Raw genomic sequence first — 23,213 nt, 5'->3', positions numbered from 1 at the left:
TGTGATTGTGTGTGTGTGTGTGTGTGACTGTGTGTGTGTCCTTGGAGTGTTTGGGAAATGTGGACACTTCAGTACAGGGGAGGACTGGGACCTAAAATTGGCTTTTCATATGTGTTTTTCTTTTCCCATCAGACCCCCATCAAAGGCCAGATGACGCAAAAATACATAAATAAGGTAGATAAGCCGTCATTTGGTTTATCTTCTGGGTTTGTAATGTGTACCATTAGTGTTTATGTGGCCTGTTCACAAGACATGCCCTCTGGGCAAAGAAAGGACTAGCCCATCTTTTATTTGCCTGAAATGCCAGATTTCCAGTCCACCCCTATGCAAGTGTTTCTGTGCATGTCAACTACACTTGTCTTCACAAGTATAATAAACCAACGACAATTCAGAGAAGTGAAGAAATGTTTTGCTGTCTTCACAAGGAAAAGGGCTATTTTAGTCTCAGGTGTTAGGATTCGGTTTAGAATTAGGGCTAGGGTTAAAGGTAAAAGTTAATTAATTCATGGTTTGGGTTTTGGGGGTTTATAATTAAGGGTTTATGGAAAGTAAAATGTTAAATGGGAACCTATCATTGGTCCCCAAAAAGTCCTCATCTGACATAGTGGAGTGCTAGCCTTTAAAGGCCTCATAGAGAGAACGCTCTGTGTGTGTGTGTGTGTGAGTTTGGTTGGAGGGGGGGGGCATCTGCGTGCGTGTGTGTGGGCGTGCCAGTGTGTGTGTATTCTGTAGTGGGGGAGTACCTATTACCTTGCAATGTGATACTGTGTGTTTTGTGAGTTCCATTATGTGTGCAAAGGAAACACAATCTTGCCTCATTAAATAATTATTGAGTTTCTCAGGTTGGAGTCAATCATTCATATGCAGGCAGGCTGAAATGTGGCACAAATGGTGTCCTACTCTCTAGCTAGCGCACCACTTTCGACCAACAGGGGTCATAGGGCTGTAAGGGAATAGGATGTAATTGGGGAGTGCTGATCCAGAATCAGTTTGGTCTTTCACATCCCAATGATCCAAATTAAATGGACGGCGTGGACCTGATCACAGAACAGTTGCTCAGAGATCTGACACATAAATCTTTTCTCTGTTCTGCGGTGCACTAGTTAGGAGGTGTTGTATGTCTAATGGGTTGGAATATACAAGACAATCAAATTTAATTAAAGATCACCAACTCTTTTATCCTTGTCTTTGTGAATGTCTCCATTACTTCCCTGGTTTTTTCTTAACCTTTTGTCTTGTTTGCAGACGGGAATTCTGTGTGCTTTGTAATTACACAATCCATCAGCCTCCCTAATCTTTGCCAGTGGAGGGGAGTTTTATCAGTATTCAACTGAACATGCCTGTGCCAAGAAACAGGGGTGGAGAGAGAGAGAGAGAGAGAGAGAGAGGGGGATGGAGAGAAAGAATGACACAAGGATGGGGGGAGAAATTTGAAAAAGTGAAAAGGAGAGTAAGGGGTGATGAACAAGGCAGGATTAGGCTACCTGCTTTTTGGGCATTTTTTCTCTCTCTTGCTTTGATAATGTAAACACAATGGCCAAGCCATTAATGGCCCTTTGAATGGTGAAAGAAGAGAGAAAAGGTGTGGAGAGGTGTGAACAACCGCCTGGGAAAGAGAGTGGGAGGAGACAGTGAGAGAAGAAGAGAGAGAGAAGAGAACGAGTGGAGAGGGAGAAGAAGAGAGAGAGAGAGAAGAGAACGAGTGGAGAGGGAGAGGGGGGAATCTGCCTTAGGTACTTCTCCATAAAAGGCGTCTGGAGGAGAGACATTTTAAACAAGAAATGGAATGTCATCAAAAAAACAAGGGAGAGAGGACGGAAGAGGAACTACATACTGAGAGGGAGGGAGACATTTTGGGAGACAAGGAGACAGACAAAGGAGTGTGTGAAAGTGAGATATTTATAGTAGATGTCATCTGTGTGGTCAATTTAGGTTGGGATCTGGAGACAGATTTGAAAAAATAAAAAAATAATGAGTGAAAGTACTGTAAATATGAATATGTAAATATGAATATTATGGTTATGTTTTTAATACATAGTTGTATGATGCGTCTATCCATAAACAATGACTTCTATTGAATAGAGCAGAGGAGCTTTATTCCAAGCCTGGTTCTGAGTTTCTAGGTCAAGCCATGCGGTAGCTGTCATCTTAATTAACATTGGAAGTAGTTGGGTCAGGTTGTCACATTAATGTTGGGGTTCCATGTCACAATCTGACAAGCATCCCCACTGAAACAGTGAATTCGCTAACTGAAATGATGACAAGCATCCCCACTGCAACAGTGAATTCGCTAACTGCAATGATGACAAGCATCCCCACTGAAACAGTGAATTCGCTAACTGAAATGATGACAAGCATCCCCACTGAAACAGTGAACCCGCTGACTGAAATGATGACAAGCATCCCCACTGCAACAGTGAATTCGCTAACTGCAATGATGACAAGCATCCCCACTGAAACAGTGAATTCGCTAACTGCAATGATGACAAGCATCCCCACTGAAACAGTGAATTCGCTAACTGAAATGATGACAAGCATCCCCACTGTAACAGTGAACCCGCTGACTGAAATGATGACAAGCATCCCCACTGCAACAGTGAATTCGCTAACTGCAATGATGACAAGCATCCCCACTGAAACAGTGAATTCGCTAACTGCAATGATGACAAGCATCCCCACTGAAACAGTGAATTCGCTAACTGCAATGATGACAAGCATCCCCACTGAAACAGTGAACCCGCTGACTGAAATGATGACAAGCATCCCCACTGAAACAGTGAATTCGCTAACTGAAATGATGACAAGCATCCCCACTGCAACAGTGAACCTGCTAACTGAAATGATGACAAGCATCCCCACTGAAACAGTGAACCCGCTGACTGAAATGATGACAAGCATCCCCACTGTAACAGTGAACCCTGTAACTGAATTGATGACAAGCATCCCCACTGAAACAGTGAATTCGCTAACTGCAATGATGACAAGCATCCCCACTGAAACAGTGAATTCGCTAACTGCAATGATGACAAGCATCCCCACTGAAACAGTGAATTCGCTAACTGAAATGATGACAAGCATCCCCACTGAAACAGTGAATTTGCTAACTGAAATGATGACAAGCATCCCCACTGTAACAGTGAACCCGCTGACTGAAATGATGACAAGCATCCCCACTGCAACAGTGAACCCTGTAACTGAAATGATGACAAGCATCCCCACTGCAACAGTGAATTCGCTAACTGCAATGATGACAAGCATCCCCACTGAAACAGTGAATTCGCTAACTGAAATGATGACAAGCATCCCCACTGCAACAGTGAACTCGCTAACTGAAATGATGACAAGCATCCCCACTGTAACAGTGAACCCTGTAACTGAAATGATGACAAGCATCCCCACTGCAACAGTGAATTCGCTAACTGCAATGATGACAAGCATCCCCACTGAAACAGTGAATTCGCTAACTGAAATTATGACAAGCATCCCCACTGCAACAGTGAACCCTGTAACTGAAATGATGACAAGCATCCCCACTGCAACAGTGAACCCTGTAACTGAAATGATGACAAGCATCCCCACTGCAACAGTGAACCCGCTAACTGAAATGATGACAAGCATCCCCACTGCAACAGTAAACTCGCTAACTGAAATGATGACAAGCATCCCCACTGTAACAGTGAACCCTGTAACTGAAATGATGACAAGCATCCCCACTGCAACAGTGAACCCGCTAACTGCAATGATGACAAGCATCCCCACTGCAACAGTGAACCCGCTAACTGCAATGATGACAAGCATCCCCACTGTAACAGTGAATTCGCTAACTGAAATGATGACAAGCATCCCCACTGCAACAGTGAACCTGCTAACTGAAATGATGACAAGCATCCCCACTGCAACAGTGAACCTGCTAACTGAAATGATGACAAGCATCCCCACTGTAACAGTGAACCTAGTAAATAATGTTTAAAAGATGCTGTAAGGACTCATTTTCTGGTCGTTTGTTAGAATTTGGACAGAATGGTACAGTAGATATTATTTCAGAAGAGTACATTAGTGTACAGTTTCATTTAGTACAGTACAGTTACATTCAGTCCAGTCCAGTTTTATTTAGTATAGTATAGTTAAATTCAGTCCAGTACAGTTTAATTCAGTACAGTAAAGTATAAGCATATTAGTGTACTGTGCAGTACAACATAATTCAGTATTATACATTCAGATTAATCAATTGAATCAGGACAGTACAGTTAATGCAGTAATATTCATTCAGTACAGTTAATTCTGTATAGTCCATTCCATTCATGACACAGACTTAAAGTCTTGATCTGCTTGTCAAAACTGTGACCCATGTGAGTCATAGAACACAACAACTGAATATGCTGCATGATTAAGGGAATAACTTGACATCGATTAATATTTGGGTGAAATAATATACCTTGAGTTTTTCTTAAAGGCCGTTGGAGTCATTTTTCACAACAAGCCATTATTCGCCTCTGTCCCAGTCTGGAATTAGCATCATTAGCATTGTCCAAATTAATGAATTGAAACTCTTAAGTGCCGAGCTACAAAGGTTACATTGGCAAGCGGAAATCTACCCGAAAACACTTCCAGCTAAGACTAGCGGTGTTGTTTGTAAGAACCTAAGTGTCAGTGTTGTATTCTTCAAAAATAATGTTTTCATTATGGCTATATACATCTCTTTTTCAAATGAACTGATACTTCATACTCAGTTTGTTCACAATGGCAACAATAATTGTTTTTGTTCAAGTTTCGACCACCCGGAAAAAAACTCTTTGCATTCGCTAGCTAACGACATAATTGGCGAATTACACAGCCTGTGTGTTGGTGGCTGCAGAAAATAGTTAGCATAGTACCGGTTAGAAGTCACCAAGTCCCGCCAGCTGTTTTGTCACTATGCAGTCAAAAAACGTATGCTAGCGTGACATATTACAACATTTAGTTAGTAGTGTTTTTGAGTTTGTGTCCGCTTGCAATGTAGCCTTTGTAGCTCAGCAGTTTCAATTACTATGCTAATAATGCTAATTCTGGGTTGGGACAGAGGTGAATATTGGCTTGTCGTGAAAAATGACTCCATGGGCCCACAAGAACAACTCGGGGTAAGCGTTATTTCACCCAAATATGAATCTGTGTCGAACTATCCCTACAAGAGGAAAACACTAACCCTGCAACCGTCCAACCAATCAGTTTCATGCATTCTAAACATTTGCATTTGACAAAAATAAGGTCAGCATTTTCCTATAGCGTTCCCTCACGTTTTTGCGGACCCCGAAGCAAGGCTTCTTCCTGTACTTTGTCATGTACCGATCGGCCCTGTGAAGTTGGTCTCTTACAGAACCTAGCCTGATAAATTACATACGTTTATCGTAGTGCGGTAGAAAGAGGACCACAGTCATTTTAATTGAGTGGCTCCATTACATAGAAATTAATGTAATTCTAACAATGTTAAAATTTTAAGCCACCAACGTAATTTTTCGCATTAATAACAGTTGCGAAAAGGTCCTACCATGTTGAAAACTGTTGTCTGCCACTATGAATAATGTTTTGCCAGTACATCATCTTTCTTTCCTTCTCCCCATTGTTAAGAACAATATACTTAAAGCCACTGGTCATTCGTGTGCTCCTTTAAAATATTTATCCAGCCGTTGAATTAGATATGGACAGTATTATGTGGCTATTGGTCAGCCACGGCAGGACAATGATGTGTATTAGAAACAACCGTAAACAGGGGAAATATCTGCTCATATGATCAAAAATACTGTGTGTAGACCAAAATGTTACCTTGAGATTGCGCATTAGATTTTTTTTTAATATAGAACAGTAATAATATATGCCACGTAGCCAACACTTTCTCATAATAAACCTACTGCAAAATAAGTAAGTTTATGTAAGAGTAGGTGATCACTGTGGGACTTGAACCCACAACCTTGGCTTATTGAAAGACTATCCACTGTCATTTGACTACCAGCCCTTTATTCAAGTTACATCTGAACCCTCGAAGTGTCCTGGTCTAGTGGAACAAAGTGCTGGAACGGTAAACAAATCCTTCAGTGGTCCTGTACTTTATTCCAGTGAGTCGTGGCACTCTGTCATTGCTGCTTCTAATCAGGCTCTGTTGCTGCGCCAGCTGCCTCAACTGTGGCATGTTTATTTTTATTTTTTTATTGTTATGTGTTTTTTACCATGCACAATGTGAAAGCATGTCTAAAAGTACTGGGAAAATGGGTTGTATCAGCCCATTCTACACAGTACTGAACTTTAAACCTGGGTCTAAAAAGCTAATACATTACACATCAGACAAATAATTCACAGAGACTAACAATCCGCTATGACAAATAGATGTAGTTATGCAAGTCTTATTAAGTGGTGCATTTCGTATTTTCCAAACCAGTGTCTTATTCAAAAGGCCTTTGCTCAACCAGGTGTGTAACAATACATTATGTCAGTATGAAGCCTTGTCCAGGCCTGATTGTTTTTCCTGGATAATGAAAAACTGATTTCAACCCATTGCCTTTATACTGAATTTCTTAGTATAGTTTTACACTCTTAGAAACATTTAATCTAGAACCTGAAATGGTTCTTCTGCATTTCTTGTGCTGAAACCTATTGAAGAACCCTTTTTGGTTCAGAGTACAACCGTTTTTTAATTCAATGTACAGCAATTTTCATGGGCAGAATGCAGAATAGCTATACCCCAAACGGGTTCCTCAAAAGGGTTCTCCCACACGAACATCCAGTGAACCCTTTTGGAAGTCTTGGTTTTTTCAGAGAGTCTAGGCTTTGGAATTGTCTGTGTTGGTCTGGGAAACCAGTCCTGTTATGTTTTAGCCCGGTGAGCCTGAGCCTGTGTGTGGTCCAACGACTGTAGATGTTGAAGGGGAAAAAACAACTCTTCATACAGTATCTAATTTGGGAGGGTGGGTTGGCGCTCTTGCCTGGGGGGGTGCAGGGCTGCGACTACTTGAGGGCATAGGATGACACACGCAGCTACTCTGCTGTGACGCCCAAACAGCGTGACCTCATATAGGCTCTGTGTTCTGCATACTTCCACTCCAGACCTGGGTTTTAACACTATTCAAAATGTTTCCAAAACTCTCCTGGGGCGTTTGCTTGGGTCTGTGTCCGGAGAGTAAAAGGAGCAGGGTTTACCACTGTATTTTAATGACTTAGTGAACTAACGCTTATGTTTATTATTTCTGATGCCTTCTCCCCAGCACTGACTTTTGCCGATAATTCATTCATTGAGTAAAGTGTACTTACTACCACTGGGTTGTGAGCTCCGCCTAGCTTCTTAAAATGTATGAATTAACTGTGAGTCGCTCTGGTTAACAGCGTCTGCTAAATGGCCAAATAGTAAACTGTATTATATTTAGATTTATTCAGTCTGTTTTGTCCAGTCGAGTCCAGTTTGCACTTAGACTGGACTTCCTTCTTCACAGCCACGCCTGGGAGCCCTGAAGATCATCTTCCAAAACTCACCCATTCGTTCTGCTCCTGATCACATGGCAGGTACTCATCAGCACCTACGCGCTTCCGGGAGAATGCTGGCGCACGAGGAGACAAGGCAACCTCACCAACCCCGGACAGAGCTGTGGCAAATTAAATTGCCCTAAGCTGCACCATTGTCAGTATGCCGTGACTAGGATTTGAACTCCCGGTGCAGTTTCGAGAGCCCCGACCACCTCTTTTTCAAAGGGGCTTAGCAGAGAATGTATCCGAAAGAATTAACGATAGAAATATGACAGTAAAGACAGGATAATAAGGTACACAGCTTTTCAAACTAAAAGCCGTAAAAGGCCCGGGAGGCACTGGTGCGTCTAATTGTGGGCTATTCTTAGATTGGTTCTATCGGCAGCACGGCAAACGACTAGGAAATACTGTTTGAACCCAGCTGGGATGCTGCTGACTGGGTGGCTAAACAATGTGACAAACACCAGATCTGACCCCAGATTCACACAGAAGCTTAGAGTGGGAGCACTGATCCAGGGTCAGATCCTCCTTGTACAAATGGTTGTATCAATGAATTATTGTCTGAAACCTAACAACTGATCCCAGCTCAGCACTACTCCCTTTCTGAGCAGCACAGGGCATTCACTATGAATGAGCCTCAACTGGCACACTGGTCCCTATTTATTGCCTTGCTTTTGAACAGGAGTTATTGGGTTCTGTATATTGAATAAGGTTTCATTCGGGCACCTCTTTCTGAATGTAATTATTCTGCTCATTGGGGAAGGATTATTATTGGTATGTCAAGGATCGAAACAGCTTTATATCACTATGCATGACTATCACTGATAGTCATTCTCTGTCAGTATCACTATGTGTCACTCTGTATATACTTCTGTATCACTGTATTAATATTACCATGTATCACTCTGTATTTACCTCTTTATCACAGCATAAATATCACCATGTAGCACTCTGTATATACAGTTGTGCTCATAAGTTTGCATACCCAGGCAGAAAAGAAATGTTGCCATTTATTTTGAAAATATGACTGATCATGCAAAAAAAACTGTCTTATTTAAGGATAGTGATCATATGAAGCCATTTATTATCACATAGTTGTTTGGCTCCTTTTTAAATCATAATGATAACAGAACTCACCCAAATGTCCCTGATCAAAAGTTTACATACCCTTGAATGTTTGGCCTTGTTACAGACACACAAGGTGACACACAGGTTAAAATGGCAATTAAAGGTGAATTTCCCACACCTGTGGCTTTTTAAATTGAAAGTACTGTGTTTGTATAAATTGTCAATGAGTTTGTTAGCTCTCACGTGGATGCACTGAGCAGGCTAGATACTGAGCCATGGGGAGCAGAAAAGAACTGTCAAGAGACCTGCATAACAGGGTAATGGAACTTTATAAAAAAGGATATAAGAATATATCCAAAGCCTTGCAAATGCCAGTCAGTACTGTTCAATCACTTATTAAGAAGTGGAAAGTTCAGGGATCTCTTGATACCAAGCCAAGGTCAGGTAGACCAAGAAAGATTTAGCCAAAACTGCCAGGAGAATTGTTTGGGATACAAAGAAAAACCCACAGGTAACCTCAGGAGACATACAGGCTGCTCTGGAAAAAGACTGTATGGTTGTTTCAAGGAGGACAATACGATGATATATTAACAAAAATGAGCTGCATGGTCGAGTTTCCAGAAAGACGCCTTTCTTGCGCCAATGCCACAGGGGTAATTACATTTTTTTCTTTGTTGCCATGTTTTGTTTTATGTTTGCGCCATTCTGTTATAACCTACAGTTGAATATGAATCCATTAAGAATTAATATTAATATTACCATGTATCCCTCTGTATATACCTCTGTATCACTATATCAGTATCACCATGAATCACTCTGTATATACACCTCTGTATCACTGTATTAATATCACCATGTATCACTCTGTATATACACCTCTGTGTCACTGTATTAATATCACCATGTATCACTCTGTATATACACCTCTGTATCACTGTATTAATATCACCATGTATCAATCTATATACACCTCTATATCACTGTATTAATATCACCATGTATCACTCTGTATATACACCTCTGTATCACTGTATTAATATCACCATGTATCACTCTGTATATACACCTCTGTATCACTGTATTAATATCACTCTGTATTTACCTCTGTATCACTGTATTAATATCACCATGTATCACTCTGTATATACACCTCTGTATCACTCTATTAATATCACTCTGTATTTACCTCTGTATCACTGTATTAATATCACCATGTATCACTCTGTATATACACCTCTGTGTCACTGTATTAATATCACCATGTATCACTCTGTATATACACCTCTGTATCACTGTATTAATATCACCATGTATCACTCTGTATATACACCTCTGTATCACTGTATTAATATCACCATGTATCACTCTGTATATACACCTCTGTATCACTGTATTAATATCACTCTGTATTTACCTCTGTATCACTGTATTACTATTACCATGTATCACTCTGTATTTACCTTTGTATCACTGTATTACTATTACCATGTATCACTCTGTATTTACCTTTGTATCACTGTATTAATATTACCATGTATCACTCTGTATATACCTCTGTATCACTACATCAGTATCACCATGTATAACTTTGTATATACTGCTGTATCACCATAGCAGTATCACCTTGTGTCACTCTTTACCTCATATACCTCTGTATCACTCTATCAATATCACCATGTATCACTCTGTACAGCATATTCCTCTGTATCAACATCACCATGTATAACTCTATATACTGCTGTATCACTTTAAATATCACCATGTATTACTTTTCCAAAGTAACACCCTGTGGATCAGTATCATTGTGTATCACGTTGTGTCCCAGATCCAAAAGGGGCTGTGTTCACAACATAGGAAAGTCTACACTCTAATGAATAGGGTGCCATTTGGCAGTCAGTGCATTTCAAAGCAGAGGCCCACCTCCCTCTTGGCTCAGAACTGCAGAATGATTATTCACAGCCACAACTTCACAAGGAGCACTAGACACTGTGGAACAGTCTCAAGTGCGTGTGAATTTAAATCACAACTGACAAAATTAACTGCTTTACTGGTATGGATGTGATTGTCAATTGGACATTGAACTTCGTAGTTTTTCTTCTTACAGACAAAAAACCGAACCTCAAGGCTCGAGGTTTTTATTCTTGCTAAACGTGCAGTAAAAGCCTCTCCATTAGCCAAGATTTTATGGGATGTTTATTGAGTGATCTGATGTTTGACTTTGTACCTGGATCAGTGTCGGAGGTCGAACCTGTTGGAGAAAGCAGCAGCAGAAGAAATCAGAGAGTCAAACTGGATGAAATATTGCCGTGCATGCATTACAGGCTCTGCCCACCTGTCATTGTCTCGTGCAGTGTAACCATTGCTCCTGTTTTTGTGGATTTCCCCGGAGGAAGTCAAGCCAGCCTTTAGTTTGTCCCGTGCTGAAACGTCACAGAACCTTGAACATATTGGAACCGCCTCGGTGCGACATTCCTTATTTTGAGCCTTGTGTGTTTACTAGATATTTGCACTAAACAATCTACATTATTGCCATGACAACTGAGGAAGAAATGGAAACAGCTTTCCTTGGCACGGTAGTGAGTCAGGAAGGTCCAGGGGTCAGACGGTGTGTAGGAGACAATCTTCAGGTTCGGTGTGTTGAGGATGAACCCTGAAGGCTCCTGAAAACAAAGTAAAGCAATCTTATCAGATAGAATGTTTCACATACCACAGTGGACTCATGGGCAAAGAGAGAAGCCTTTAGTGGCCCAAAGGCCATTTTAGCTTGGGTAAACCAAAAAGAACTTTCACCATTTTATTGTAATCAGCTGAGTCGGACTTCACTGTTTTAATGTAGTCAACTGGATGGGACATTCACAATTTTAATGCAGTCAGCTGGATTGGACGTTAACCATGTCAATGTAATCAGCTAGGTGGGACATCACTATTTTAATGTAGTCAGCTGAGTGGGACTTCACTATTTCAATGAGGTGAGCTGGGTGGGACTTGAATATTTTAATGTAGTCAGCTGCGTGGGACTTTCCTGGCTGAACCCTCCTGATGACCTGTATTTAACTTTTTTCAATATAGTATATATACACTCACCTAAAGGATTATTAGGAACACCTGTTCAATTTCTGATGAATGCAATTATCTAATCAACCAATCACATGGCAGTTGCTTCAATGCATTTAGGGGTGTGGTCCTGGTCAAGACAATCTCCTGAACTCCAAACTGAATGTCAGAATGGGAAAGAAAGGTGATTTAAGCAATTTTGAGTGTGGCATGGTTGTTGGTGCCAGACGGGCCAGTCGGAGTATTTCACAATCTGCTCAGTTACTGGGATTTTCACGCACAACCATTTCTAGGGTTTACAAAGAATGGTGTGAAAAGGGAAAAACATCCAGTATGCGGCAGTCCTGTGGGCGGAAATGCCTTGTTGATGCTAGAGGTCAGAGGAGAATGGGCCGACTGAATCAAGCTGATAGAAGAGCAACTTTGACTGAAATAACCACTCGTTACAACCGAGGTATGCAGCAAAGCATTTGTGAAGCAACAACACGCACATCCTTGAGGCGGATGGGCTACAACAGCAGAAGACCCCACCGGGTACCACTCATCTCCACTACAAATAGGAAAAAGAGGCTACAATTTGGACGAGCTCACCAAAATTGGACAGTTGAAGACTGGAAGAATGTTGCCTGGTCTGATGACATGACATTCAGATGGTAGAGTCAGAATTTGGCGTAAACAGAATGAGAACATGGATCCATCATGCCTTATTACCACTGTGCAGGCTGGTGGTGGTGGTGTAATGGTGTGGGGGATGTTTTCTTGGAACACTTTAGGCCCCTTAGTGCCGATTGGGCCTCGTTTAAATGCCATGCCCTACCTGAGCATTGTTTCTGACCATGTCCATCCCTTTATGACCACCATGTACCCATCCTCTGATGGCCGCTTCCAGCAGGAAAATCCACCATGTCACAAAGCTCAAATCATTTCAAATTGGTTTCTTGAACATGACAATGAGTTCACTGTACTGAAATGGCCCCCACAGTCACCAGATCTCAACCCAATAGAGCATCTTTGGGATGTGGTGGAACGGGAGCTTCGTGCCCTGGATGTGCATCCCACAAATCTCCATCAACTGCAAGATGCTATTCTATCAATATGGGCCAACATTTCTAAAGAATGCTTACAGCACCTTGTTGAATCAATGCCACGTAGAATTAAGGCAGTTCTTAAGGCGAAAGGGGGTAAAACACAGTATTAGTATGGTGTTCCTAATAATCCTTTAGGTGAGTGTATATATATATATTTTTTTTTTTGTTGGTGTTTTAATACATGACAGATGGCATCTTGATTGGGGAGGATGGACTCATGGCTGGAAGTACATAAAATGTAATATTATCAAAGAACGACTCCCATGTGTTTGATACCATTCCATATAATTCCCTGTTTGAGCCGTTCTCCCCTCAACAGCCTCCGGTTAATAAACATGTGACCGCGGCCAGCTGACCTCCGTCTCGATCAGTTTCCTTTCAGCCGGTGAGAACGTCTTAGCTGGAAAGCCCGGTGACAGAGAAGCCTAAAGATGACACACAGGAGGTGACATCATACAGGATGGTTAGAGGACCAAACTGGGAGAAAAAGTGTTCATGTACATTGCTGGGGTTAATTGGGGATTTTGGCACTAAGGTCAGTTCAAATGAACTTGTGACTAACATTTGTAGGTTTAGCATCCAGTACCAAGGAAGTTTGAAGGGCGTTCTGGGAAATAAAATAAACTAGCATCAGTACAATTACTGAAAGTCATTACGATTATATTACATAGCAATAGATCTAGCTCTATTCAGCAATGTTTTTCAAACGGCAGAGATACACAAATGATGTCCATGAATTCACCTGACTCGGAAGAAGCAGATGAAGGACCTTATTGTCAAAATCCTGAAGTATCCCTTTAATGTTGTCAAATTTGTGGGACTTCTGACCGCATATTTCATTCCAACTTTAAAACAACTTCCCTGATGCAAAAACACCAGCCTGTCCTTAAATCAACAAGCCTGCAGACTTCCGGAGAAAGATATTACAGACAGATGAGACAAATATGAACATGCATCAGTGATGGCCCAGTGGAATGTGTGGAGAAATAAAAGGAACTGGCACACCAACTTATCTGTGAAATGAGAGAGGGGGTGTTACGCTTTGGGCATATCTGGCTGCCCGTGGAACTGGCCGAGCCAATCACCCGACCTGAATCCAATTGAGCACTTGGTGAAGACAAGACTGTAGGGACAAATGCCCTAAAACAAACAGGAAGTACAGATGGCCACAGAAAAGGCCTGGCAGAGGATCACCAGTTTATAGATGTCTCCACTACCGAGCTGGAAGTATCCACTTAAAGTTCTAAGGCATGGTTCTATTTCAAATCTAATGTATTTGATACATTATAGTGGACTACTAAATGTATATATTTGATACAGTATAGTGGACTACTAAATGTATATATATGATACAGTATAGTGGACTACTAAATGTAAATATATGATACAGTATAGTGGACTACTAAATGTATATATATGATACAGTATAGTGGACTACTAAATGTATATATATATGATACAGTATAGTGGACCACTAAATGTATATATATGATACAGTATAGTGGACTACTAAATGTATATATATATGATACAGTATAGTGGACTACTAAATGTATATATATGATACAGTATAGTGGACTACTAAATGTATATATATATGTGACAAAGTGTAGTGGACTACTAAATGTATATATATGTGACAAAGTGTAGTGGACTACAATTAATATATACTGATGTACATATTATGCTATAGTGCACTCACACTCATACTATAGTGCACTCCTTTTGACCGTAGCCTATTTGGGACACTGATCAGTGCTTGTGTTTGGGCTTGGGCTCTGTGTCCTGTCATGTGGCTTAGTAGTGGTTATAGTTCTTCGCCAGTAAGCAAACATTTGTGGGATAAATCCCAAAGCATACAGGGGGAAACATCTGTTGTTGTGCCCTTGAGCAAGGCACTTGATCCTGATTGCTTTTGCAAGTGGCTCTAGATGAGAGCGTCTGCTAATATGCTAAATGTTAAATGTGTGACAACGGATGCTGTGTGAGTGAGTCATCCTGACAACCACTGCTGACAAACAGAGCCTCCTTCTCACTGAAGATACAGCCTCTTTCTCACTGAATATACATTCCTCTTTCTCACTGAAGATACAGCCTCTTTCTCACTGAAGATACAGCCTCTATCTCACTGAAGATACAGCCTCTATCTCACTGAAGATACAGCCTCTTTCTCACTGAAGATACAGCCTTTTTCTCACTGAAGATACAGCCCCTTTCTCACTGAAGATACAGCCTCTTTCTCACTGAAGATACAGCCTCTTTCTCACTGAAGATACAGCCTCTTTCTCACTGAACATACAGCCTCTTTGTCACTGAAGATACAGCATATTTCTCATGGAAGACACATCCTCTTTCTAACTAAAGATTCAGCCTCTTTCTCTCTGAAGACACAGCTTCTTTCTCATTAAGATACAGCCTCTTTGTCTCTGAAAATACATCCTCTTCGTCTCGGAAGAAACAGCCACTTTCTCACTGAAGATACAGCCTCTTTCTCATTAAGATGCAGTCTCTAGTCACTTTTAGAGAAAGTCTATTTTTTGAGTTTTAAAACTTCTTTATTGGGTCTAAGAACTTAACAAATACTCAAACAAATAACAACAAGTACAAGCGCAATTTTAAAGTGCAACACTAAATCATCCTCCACAGAAACTGAACACATCAATCCCTGAATACCCCAGATACCCATGAACAGCTCAAAGTTCCTAACCAGTTTGGCAGCTAGACTCAACCCTCAGTGTCCCCTCCAACATGCCCCTCCAACAGGCCCCTCCAACAGGCCCCTCCAACAGGCCCCTCCAACAGGCCCCTCCAACAGGCCCCTCCAACATGCCCCTCCAACAGGCCCCTCCAACAGGCCCCTCCAACAGGCCCCTCCAACAGAGATGCCTGGCTTACAATACAATACAATCCAAAATTAAGCAAAACGACTACACTTCATCGACTAAAACTATACTTAGGTCCAAATGTAAACAGGCGAAAAAATGAACACCAAGCGTAGGACAGAAAGACAGACAAAGATAAAGAGAGACAGATGGAGAAAGAGATACAAGGAAGAGGGAGGGAAAGGTCTCATTTAGATTACATACTGGGCTGGCCAGAGGGTTCCGACTGTCCCTCAGACTGTTCTCTAGTAGCTCGACTAACCAACCTGGGGAACATTTCAGAGCCCTGGAAAGCACAAACAACAACAGCACGTTATAGAATGCCTTAGACTATACATTTATCAATCTTGGATAATGGAAATGTTTATTTTTAGCAGAGATTTGAGATGTAACAGGTTGGTGGGAATATCTTTTTTTTGGTACTTTTACCCTATTTCCGATACCTACTTTGTGATTAAAGCCCAGCTTTATTGCAGCAGCTCCCAGGGGACTTGGGAAAATCAATGTTGAAATATGTGTTGTCTGAACAATCTGATGCTATCTTGCTACTAGGCTAAACAGGAAGCTTGGACCTAATCACGCACAACGAAGGGAACAGGTTCTCTGGCTTTTCCCCTTGATTGAGCTCACAGCGCCACAAGGTGTTGCTATAGCCCGACAAGGCAAGACAGCCATATTCAATTCTTAAACCCTGCTGGCTTTTGCACTGGACTCCGTTAACAAACCGGATGGTCCCTCTCCTCTTTAGCCTGGAAGATGTGGTGTCCAAGATTCCCGAAAATGATCTCAAATTTTGATTTGTCAGAATACCAGACAGTTTTCCACTTCTCCTCAGCCCATCTATTAGCTTGGGGCCAGAGAAGGCGCAGGCATTTCTGGATGTTGTTTATGTATGGTTTCTTCTTTGCATTGTAGAGTTTTAACTTGTATTTGTGGATGCAGCGATGTACTGTGTTCACAGACACTGGTGTTTCCTAATCATGTCTGTTTTAGTGCAGTGATGTCCACTACAGAATCATGTCTGTTTTAGTGCAGTGATGTCCACTACAGAATCATGTCTGTTTTAGTGCAGTGATGTCCACTACAGAATCATGTCTGTTTTAGTGCAGTGATGTCCACTACAGAATCATGTCTGTTTTAGTGCAGTGATGTCCACTACAGAATCATGTCTGTTTTTAGTGCAGTGATGTCCACTACAGAATCATGTCTGTTTTTAGTGCAGTGATGTCCACTACAGAATCATGTCTGTTTTAGTGCAGTGATGTCCACTACAGAATCATGTCTGTTTTAGTGCAGTGAGGTCCACTACAGAATCATGTCTGTTTTTAGTGCAGTGATGTCCACTGCAGAATCATGTCTGTTTTAGTGCAGTGATGTCCACTACAGAATCATGTCTGTTTTTAGTGCAGTGATGTCCACTACAGAATCATGTCTGTTTTAGTGCAGTGAGGTCCACTACAGAATCATGTCTGTTTTAGTGCAGTGATGTCCACTACAGAATCATGTCTGTTTTAGTGCAGTGATGTCCACTACAGAATCATGTCTGTTTTAGTGCAGTGATGTCCACTACAGAATCATGTCTGTTTTAGTGCAGTGATGTCCACTACAGAATCATGTTTGTTTTTAGTGCAGTGATGTCCACTACAGAATCATGTCTGTTTTAGTGCAGTGATGTCCACTACAGAATCATGTCTGGTTTTAGTGCAGTGATGTCAACTACAGAATCATGTTTGTTTTTAGTGCAGCCCGAAGATCACGGCCATCCAATATTGTTTTTTGTCCTTGTCCCTTACGTACAGATATTACTGCAGATTTTCTGAATCTTTTAATGATATTATGTACCATAAATGATGAGATCCCCAAACCTTTTGCAATTTCACGTTTAGAAATTGTATTCTTATATTGTTGCACTATTTGCCTGCGTAGTCTTTCACAGAGTGGTGAACCCCTCCCCATCTTTACTTCTGACAGACCCATCCTCTCTGGAATTATCTTTTAATATCCAATCATGTTACTGACCTGTTACCAATTAACCTAATTAGTTGTGTGATATTCCACCAGGTTTAGTGTTTTGGCATTACACAACGTTTCCAGTCTTTTTGTCCCTCTGTCCCAGCATTTTTTAAACTTATTGATGGCATCAAATTCAAAGTGAGCATATATTTTCCAAGAAACAATAATATTTCTCAGTTTCAACATTTGACATGTTGTCTTGGTAGTACTTTGTATTGAATATAGGGTTTAAAGGATTTGCACATCATTCTGTTTTTCTTTACATTTTAAACAGTGTCCCAACTTTTTTGGAGACGATGTTGTAGTATATACACATACTCACTGATTTAATTACAGATAAATGAACAGACAAGACACAATGAAAACAATAAATGAATCTGCTATAACACTTCTTTCAGTAACACCATTTTACAAATATAACAAGCAGATCCCTATTCCCTAAAAAGTGTTCACCTTTTGACCAGAGCCCTGATGGTAGTGCATTAATATTAGAAGATCATAATTTATACTCTTTATATATACTTCACACACTCACACACACCGCCATACACACACTAACCAGGTGGTGCTGGTGCAGAAAGGTATTTGGCTGCAGGGTTGTCCCCTCAGTGAAGCCGCCCTCCCTGTTATCTCCCAGTATCTGGTGCTTCTGACAAACTAAAGGACCATACTAATGTATTAATGTGACAAACTAAAGGACAATAATCATATTTCCAGTTAACTGGAACAAGGCTATCATTCATGTTTCCAGTTATCTGGAACCAGGCTATCATTCATGTCTTCAGTTATCTGGAACCAGGCTATCATTCAAGTCTTAGGTCATCTGTAACCAGGCTAACCTTCATGTCCCAGTTATCTAGAACCAGGCTATCATTCATGTCTCAGTTATCTGGAACCAGGCTATCATTCAAGTCTTAGGTCATCTGTAACCAGGCTAACCTTCATGTCCCAGTTATCTAGAACCAGGCTAACCTTCATGTCTCAGTTATCTAGAACCAGGCTATGATACATGTCTCAGTTATCTAGAACCAGGCTATCATTCATGTCTCAGTTATCTAGAACCAGGCTAACCTTCATGTCCCAGTTATCTAGAACCAGGCTAACCTTCATGTCTCAGTTATCTAGAACCAGGCTATGATACATGTCTCAGTTATCTAGAACCAGGCTATCATTCATGTCTCAGTTATCTAGAACCAGGCTAACCTTCATGTCCCAGTTATCTAGAACCAGGCTAACCTTCATGTCTCAGTTATCTAGAACCAGGCTATCATTCATGTCCCAGTTATCTAGAACCAGGCTATCATTCATGTCCCAGTTATCTAGAACCAGGCTATCATTCATGTCTCTAGTTCTTGTGTTTCTGAGAAAATAAAGGACAATCATGTGTCATTTCGTCATGCTGCTGTCAAAATATCCTCTTTCCCCAGCAGCGGGACACATTTGGTTTGAATGACGTCATTGAATTGCAGCTTTGGCCACTGGCTTATTGTACCATTTATGCTGCACCTTAGAATAACACACAAACACACACACGTTTGTTTTTCAATTCTTGTGGGGACCTGAAACTTAACTCTTACCCTAATATTAACCTAACCCTAAACCATACCCTAATATTAACCTAAACCTAAACCATACCCTAATATTAACCTAACCCTAATCATACCCTAATATTAACCTAACCCATACCCTAATATTAACCTAAACCTAATCATACCCTAATATTAACCTAACCCATACCCTAATATTAACCTGACCCTAACCCATACCCTAATATTAACCTAACCCTAAACCATACCCTAATATTAACCTAAGCCATACTTTAGTATTAACCTAACCCATAGCTTAATATTAACCTAACCCACACCCTAATATTAATTAACCCTAACCCATTTCCTAATATTAACCTAACCATAACCCGTACCCTAATCATTACCTAACCTGTAACCTAATATTAACCTAATCCTAATATGAATATATGCATAAACTTAATCAAGCCCAATGCCTAACCCTAATCATTACTGGTAATGCCTAACCCAAACCCTAAGTATACCAGGTAATGCCTAACCAAAACCCTATTCATAATCAGTAATGCCTTACCCAAACCCTAATAATACCCGGTAATGCTTAACCAAACCCCTACTTATAATCAGTAATGCCAAACCCAAACCCTAATTATACCTGGTAATGCCTAACCAAAACCCTATTCATAATCAGTAATGCCAAACTCAAACCCAAATTATACCCGGTAATGTCTAATCAAAACCCAAATTATACCTGGTAATGTCTAATCAAAACCCTATTCATACCCGGTAATGTCTAATCAAAACCCTATTCATACCCGGTAATGTCTAATCAAAACCCTATTCATACCCGGTAATGTCTAATCAAAACCCTATTCATACCCGGTAATGTCTAATCAAAACCCTAATCATACCCGGTAATGTCTAATCAAAACCCTAATTATACCCGGTAATGTCTAATCAAAACCCTATTCATACCCGGTAATGTCTAATCAAAACCCTATTCATACCCGGTAATGTCTAATCAAAACCCTAATTATACCCGGTAATGTCTAATCAAAACCCTATTCATACCCGGTAATGCCTAAACCTGAAGTTAACCCCAATGAAAACACAAACCCCAGTTGAACATACTAACCCAGCATGTATGTCCATCACATGTATACTAACACCAGGATCACACACACACAAACGGACAGACACGAACACCTCTGTTTAGCCTACCTAATGTTCTGGGTCGATGGGGCACCAAGTGCTCCTCATACTCTGTCTGGAGAGATGCACCCTGGGAGACAGAGGGAGTGGAAGGAGAGGAAGTGGCTTGGGGAGGTGGAGATACAATCAAATTCATGAAAACCACCATTCCTGTCTCCTTACAACTTTAGGCGTGGTCCGGGTCTGCAGGTATCCCCTCTCCGGGACCCATCCACCAGGACAGGACAGGGTCTCGGATCCATCAGGCCTCGCTACTCACTGGAAGTCACGCTTGGTCTGAGACTGGAAACTGTGTAGCACAGAACGACTGAAGGACACAACCATACCATAGCAGACCTTCTGGTTGGCAAGAAACACCTGTCAAACACTATTTTGCGTGTGCCCAAAGGAGCTCTGTTCGCAGTGTAGTGCCCTCATTTTGCCCAGAGCCACGCGGTAAGAAATGCCAGCGGACTGTGGAGGACAGCGTTTAGAGACGCTGTAGACACGCTGTAAACACGCTGTAGACACGCTGCAGACACGTTGGAGACACGCTGTAGACACGCTGTAGACACGCTGCAGACACGCTGCAGACACGCTGCAGACACGCTGCAGACACGCTGCAGACACGCTGCAGACACGCTGCAGACACGCTGCAGATACGCTGCAGACACGCTGCAGACACGCTGTAGACACGCTGTAGACACGCTGCATGTCTACACCCTAAAAGGCTGAAGGATCTAACAAAACAAACCTTAACAAACCTAGATAGCTGAAACTATACTGAAGTTGTACTGTACTATATGTGGAAATATAGATGTAACTATACTGGTAATTAAACTATCATATAAATGGCACTAGACTATAAATGGAACTAAAGATTGTAATTAAATTATTAATATAATTATAGAAGGAACTATACTATAGATGGAAATATAGATGGAACAATATGATAAATGGAACTATACAATAAATGCAACTATACATGGAGCTATAATGGAACTATATTGTAAATTAAACTATATAAATGGTACTATACATGAAAATATACTATAAATGGTACTATATTATAGATGGAATTATATTATAAATTGAACTATATTATTGATATAAAACTACAACATATATGAAATCACACCTTCCAATCATTTTAATATTCCTAGAATTACAGAATAAGTCTTTTATGATATTACAATTAAGTAATTATACAGTATTAGTTCTGGCATTAGAGAATAAGGTGTATATTATATAACAATCAAATCATTAGTTCTGGCATTGGGGAATAAGCTTTATAAGATATCAGTCCATCATATCTTCATAGCAGTCCTGGCATACGAAAATAAAATGTTATCCCTTAATTTTTTTGAAAGTGATATCAAAACCATCAAACATTAGTGTAAGTCCTGGCTAGGAATATGACGGTTAAACAGGTAAACCGTAAGGCAAAACACTATAAGGCCATCTAGAGCCAAAAATGGGTATTCACAAAATACACTGATCATATCAGATCAAAATATATATATATAATCACGTTTATTTAAAGCATTACTGTTATGGCCAGGAAATGTTTCTCACAATGAACAGAATAGAACAATAAAAATAGAAAATATATGTTCTAAGAATGTCACCAAAAGAGGGCTGGTTGGAAGTGGAGTAGAAGTTGAGGGTGGTGCCAACCAGGTGACGTCCCGGTGACGAGTTCTACCATTGTCGCGCACTAGATCACCGGATACTATAGCGCTCCTAACAACAACCGAAAAGCCTGAAAGGCTGTGTGGTAAGAAAAAATACCTAGAGGAAATTACATAGTAACTATTTTAATATTCCAACTTTTTTTTATACTCTCAGAACTTGCAACATTACAATTAATATTAATTAAGTCAAATCATTAAAGTAAATATACAATGTCACGGTGTTAAATTAAAAGTATGGAAACAAAAAGAAAAAAGAAAGCGACAGTTGGCATAGCAAGAAGCATTATAAAACGTTTTGTATATTCGCTTAAGAACTCTTAATTTTGGAAGATTTCCTTTGTAGCCTGCAGACAAATGTGTGATCATAATCTGAAATCTACCACGAACAACTGAAATTCGACCTGAAATTATATTTCTCGCGATACCATTAATAAAAACGGATCCCTTCACGCACAACAGTTTCCTGGCCCAGGATTGATCTGTCCGTTCACCTGTGGACAGCTGCGCTTACCGAGAACGAACCGGGCAGTCTCAACAATACCAATGGTTGCTACGGAGATCCACGAGTTGGTGCAACCAAGTGAGACGGATAATGAGGTCACAACCGAAGTGAGAGCGCGTACAGGTCCGTCTAAAAGCTTGCCTTTGCAGGCACACCTTAAAATGTACTTGTCCCTGATCTGCAAAGGCACTTTTCCAGTTCAATTTCTGCTATTGTCAAGTACTGTTTGGCAGTACAACAGTGAGTTGGCAGGAAGGCATAAACAGACTGGGACCAAGGCTAAGGCTGGCAAAGCCCAATGGAGATTATTTTTAAAATGTTTTAATTATTCGTAATTATTCATTCAACTCCTATAGAGCTTTTAATGGAAATAATAAAAGAAAGAAATGTGTAATTATATGCAATTCATCCTAACGATATCATATATACGTTCAATCAAATTATATTTGATTTATGAGTTATCAAGTATGAACAACCTGTATGACTTCTGATTATAGCATACCTTGAGGTGCCAATTACTCCCTCGTGTTACTTGCGTTAATACACCCCGCATGCATTAACTTCGACATACATTTCTTTTGTCTTTGTTTGCACACATTAATACTAGACTACACCCAAAATGCACCCGTTAGGGTCAGACCGTGTTGGTGCATGTTACATTCACTAGATGGCGGTGTTGCGTTACGTTTGAGCCAAAGTCAACCAGTCAG

This window comes from Esox lucius, chromosome 19 (assembly GCF_011004845.1).
Source record: "Esox lucius isolate fEsoLuc1 chromosome 19, fEsoLuc1.pri, whole genome shotgun sequence".
Taxonomy (NCBI): domain Eukaryota; kingdom Metazoa; phylum Chordata; class Actinopteri; order Esociformes; family Esocidae; genus Esox; species Esox lucius.
The sequence above is the reverse complement of the archived record's forward strand: the minus strand, read 5'-3'. Positions refer to the sequence as shown.